Source organism: Eptatretus burgeri, unplaced genomic scaffold (genome assembly GCF_056783735.1).
Source record: "Eptatretus burgeri isolate ZD-2024b unplaced genomic scaffold, Ebu_testis_v1 Ebu_testis_scaffold_137, whole genome shotgun sequence".
Classification (NCBI taxonomy): Eukaryota; Metazoa; Chordata; class Myxini; order Myxiniformes; family Myxinidae; genus Eptatretus; species Eptatretus burgeri.
The window spans coordinates 74,114-80,183 of NW_028222087.1; the positions used below are offsets into that span (position 1 = coordinate 74,114).

The window sequence follows — 6,070 nt, forward strand, 5'->3', positions numbered from 1 at the left end:
CATACAAATACACACATCCATACAAATACACACACATCCACACAAATACACACAAATCCATAAAAATACACACGTCCATAAAAATACACACACGTCCGCACAAATACACACATCCATACAAATACACACACATCCACACAAATACATACAAATACACACATCCACACAAATACACACATCCACACAAATACACACACATCCATACAAATACACACACATCCATACAAATACACACACATCCATACAAATACACACACATCCACACAAATACACACAAATCCATACAAATACACACATCCACACAAATACACACACATCCATACAAATACACACACATCCACACAAATACACACACATCCATACAAATACACTCACATCCACACAAATACACACAAATCCATACAAATACACACACATCCACACAAATACACAGAAATTAAAATACAAATACACACACATCCACACAAATACACACAAATCCATACAAATACACACACTTCCACACAAATACACACACATCCACACAAATACACACAAATCCATACAAATACACACACATACACGCAAATACACACAAATCCATACAAATTCGCACGCATCCACACAAATACACGCACATCCACACAAATACACACACATCCACACAAATACACACATCCATACAAATACACACACATCCACACAAATACACACACATCCACACAAATACACACACACATCCACACAAATACACACACATCCATACAAATACACACACATCCACACAAATACACACACATCCACACAAATACACACACATCCACACAAATACACACATCCATACAAATACACACACATCCACACAAATACACACACATCCATACAAATACACACACATCCACACAAATACACACAAATCGATACAAATACACACATCCACACAAATACACACATCCATACAAATACACACACATCCACACAAATACACACAAATCGATACAAATACACACATCCACACAAATACACACATCCATACAAATACACACACATCCACACAAATACACACAAATCCATACAAATACACACACATCCACACAAATACACACAAATCCATACAAATACACACACATCCACACAAATACACACACACATCCACACAAATACACACAAATCCATACAAATACACACACATCCACACAAATATACACAAATCCATACAAATACACACACATCCACACAAATACACACACATCCACACAAATACACACACATCCACACAAATACACACACATCCACACAAATACACACACATCCATACAAATACACACACATCCACACAAATACACACACATCCACACAAATACACACACATCCACACAAATACACACATCCATACAAATACACACACATCCACACAAATACACACACATCCATACAAATACACACACATCCACACAAATACACACAAATCGATACAAATACACACATCCACACAAATACACACATCCATACAAATACACACACATCCACACAAATACACACAAATCGATACAAATACACACATCCACACAAATACACACATCCATACAAATACACACACATCCACACAAATACACACAAATCCATACAAATACACACACATCCACACAAATACACACAAATCCATACAATTACACACACATCCACACAAATACACACACATCCACACAAATACACACAAATCCATACAAATACACACACATCCACACAAATATACACAAATCCATACAAATACACACACATCCACACAAATACACACACATCCACACAAATACACACACATCCACACAAATACACACATCCATACAAATACACACACATCCACACAAATACACACACATCCACACAAATACACACACATCCACACAAATACACACACATCCACACAAATACACACAAATCCATACAAATACACACAAATCCATACAAATACACACACATCCACACAAATACACACAAATCCATACAAATACACACACATCCACACAAATACACACAAATCGATACAAATACACACATCCACACAAATACACACATCCATACAAATACACACACATCCATACAAATACACACATCCATACAAATACACACATCCACACAAATACACACAAATCCATACAAATACACACACATCCACACAAATACACACATCCATACAAATACACACAAATCCCTACAAATACACACATCCACACAAATACACACACGTCCATACAAGTACGCACACATCCACACAAGTACACACACCTCCACACAAATACACACACCTCCTCACATATTCACACACATCCACACAAGTACGCACACATCCATACATAGACACACACATCCCTTCAAATACGCACTCATCCATACAAATACACACATTTCCATACACATACACACACCTCCACACAAAGACACACACATCCATACAAATACACACACATCCACACAAAGACACACACATCCATACAAATACACACACATCCACACAAAGACACACACATCCATACAAATACACACACATCCACACAAAGACACACACATCCATACAAATACACACATCCACACAAAGACACACACATCCACACAAATACACACACATCCACACAAATACAAACAAATCCATACAAATACACACACATCCACACAAATACACACAAATCCATACAAATACACACACATCCACACAAATATACACAAATCCATACAAATATACACAAATCCATACAAATACACACACATCCACACAAATACACACAAATCCATACAAATTCACACACATCCACACAAATACAAACAAATCCATACAAATACACACACATCCACACAAATACACACAAATCCATACAAATACACACACATCCACGCAAATATACACAAATCCAGACAAATATACACAAATCCATACAAATACACACACATCCACACAAATACACACAAATCCATACAAATACACACACATCCACACAAATACACACAAATCCATACAAATACACACACATCCACACAAATACACACAAATCCATACAAATACACACACATCCATACAAATACACACACATCCACACAAATACACACAAATCCATACAAATACACACACATCCACACAAATACACACACATCCACACAAATACACACAAATCCATACAAATACACACACATCCACACAAATATACACAAATCCATACAAATACACACACATCCACACAAATACACACACATCCACACAAATACACACATCCATACAAATACACACACATCCACACAAATACACACACATCCACACAAATACACACACATCCACACAAATACACACACATCCACACAAATACACACAAATCCATACAAATACACACACATCCACACAAATACACACACATCCACACAAATACACACAAATCCATACAAATACACACAAATCCACACAAATACACACACATCCACACAAATACACACACATCCATACAAATACACACACATCCACACAAATACACACAAATCGATACAAATACACACATCCACACAAATACACACATCCATACAAATACACACACATCCATACAAATACACACATCCATACAAATACACACAACCACACGAATACACACAAATCCATACAAATACACACATCCATAAAAATACACACACATCCACACAAATACACACATCCATACAAATACACACAAATCCATACAAATACACACATCCACACAAATACACACACATCCATACAAATACACACACATCCACACAAATACACACACATCCACACAAATACACACACATCCACACAAATACACACACATCCACACAAATACACACACATCCATACAAATACACACACATCCATACAAATACACACACATCCATACAAATACACACACATCCATACAAATACACACACATCCACACAAATACACAGACATCCACACAAATACAAACAAATGCATCCAAATACACACACATCCACACAAATACACACAAATCCATACAAATCCACGCACATCCACACAAATATACACAAATCCATACAAATATACACAAATCCATACAAATACACACACATCCACACAAATACACACAAATCCATACAAATACACACACATCCACACAAATATACACAAATCCATACAAATACACACACATCCACACAAATACACACAAATCCATACAAATACACACACATCCACACAAATACAAACAAATCCATACAAATACACACACATCTACAGAAATACACACAAATCCATACAAATACACACACATCCACACAAATATACACAAATCCATACAAATATACACAAATCCATACAAATACACACACATCCACACAAATCCACACAAATCCACACAAATCCACACAAATCCATACAAATACACACACATCCACACAAATACACACACATCCACACAAATACACACAAATCCATACAAATACACACACATCCACACAAATACACACAAATCCATACAAATACACACACATCCACACAAATACACACAAATCCATACAAATACACACACATCCACACAAATACACACAAATCCATACAAATACACACACATCCACACAAATATACACAAATCCATACAAATATACACAAATCCATACAAATACACACATCCATACAAATACACACAAATCCATACAAATACACACACATCCACACAAATACACACAAATCCATACAAATACACACACATCCACACAAATATACACACATCCACACAAATACACACACATCCACACAAATACACACAAATCCATACAAATACACACAAATCCATACAAATACACACACATCCACACAAATACACACATCCACACAAATACACACATCCACACAAATACACACACATCCACACAAATACACACATCCACACAAATACACACACACACACATGTACATTTTGTTTAACTTTTCCTGGTAAATGAAAGTTGAAGCCGACCAAACCATGTCCAGGTCCCTTTAACCAAGTTATACCAACGTTAAAAATATAATCCATTTAAAATCGATGGAAAGGAAACCGACATGAAGGAAAGGACAAACTTTCTCGACGAGGACGAGGTCCTGATGTCTCTCACAGATGTTAAAACACGTGAACCATTCAAACTGTTCGTGGAACCCACACCCTCCACCAACTGCCTTTCTTACGTCATCAACGCAGCAGCCAATCAGGTGCCGCTATCCCGCGAGCGCTTGTTTTCATTGGTCGATTTAAAAGATATCGCTCGATTTTAAATTTCCTGTGGAGAAAATCTTGTAAGGAAGGACGTGCTGGAGGATTCAAGAGGTGACGTCATCATATCACGGTGTTTAAACGGTTAATTATTCACAGGAGATGTCGTGTGTAACGTGAGTGACGCGGTGTCACTGGGAAACTAACGTCGTTTTTCCTTCCAAGTTGTGTGGAACTTCGTGTTTATATAATTATCTCTTTCTTTGTTCGGATCCCGAACAATGTTACATTTTAACGTTCGATCTTATGACAATTACTTTTTTAATGCTTTTATTATCTATTTTTAACATTTCCTTTGTGCTTGGTGATGGCCGAGTACGAGGGGCGGTGTATAAGTATCCGTACCGCGTTGTTCTGCATGTTGTTTCCCGCCAAAAGTTCATTTTCGTGTCGGTTGTTTGTATTTACCGTTTGAGGGCGATTGTCGGTGTGTGTCCGTGGACGGGTCGGAGGAAACATCTTCCCAGGTGAATATTAATGAAGGTAAAGCTGAAGGAGGTGAAGTGGAATCGGCGATTCGTGCGGACATGTTGGAACCGAGAGAGCTCGAGGCTTTGTTTGTGTGGACAGAGATTTATACCTCGTGATCAGGTGGGATGGACGGGAGAACTCAATGACAGTTTGTTTGATGATTATTTGTCCGGTTCGAACATAAAAACACAACATTCATTTATTTATTTATTTGTGTGTGTGGTCGAGGCTCGTGGAGGAGAATTTGGACACAGAAGGTCGTTTGGCCCAGCATGCCTGTGCTGCTGCTGTCCGATCTACCCGTTTGTTCATTGTACAAGACACGAACCAAATCTTTACCATTAACTTATGTTCA

General features: G+C 37.5%; 1 protein-coding gene across 6 annotated transcripts in view; it reads right to left on the reverse strand.

Annotated features, from left to right (window-relative positions):
- LOC147007488 (uncharacterized) overlaps positions 1–5,161 on the reverse strand; it is a 39,014-nt gene extending 33,853 nt beyond the window's left edge. For 5 of the 6 annotated variants that reach the window (XM_085867051.1, XM_085867045.1, XM_085867050.1 and 2 more), the window contains exon 1: positions 5,037–5,154. The gene's annotated coding sequence lies outside the window, so the exon portion shown is untranslated. Of the gene's footprint in view, positions 1–5,036 lie in introns of all 6 variants that reach the window. The other variant, XM_085867046.1, reaches the window with a different exon arrangement.
- Between the last annotated feature and the right edge of the window lie 909 nt (positions 5,162–6,070).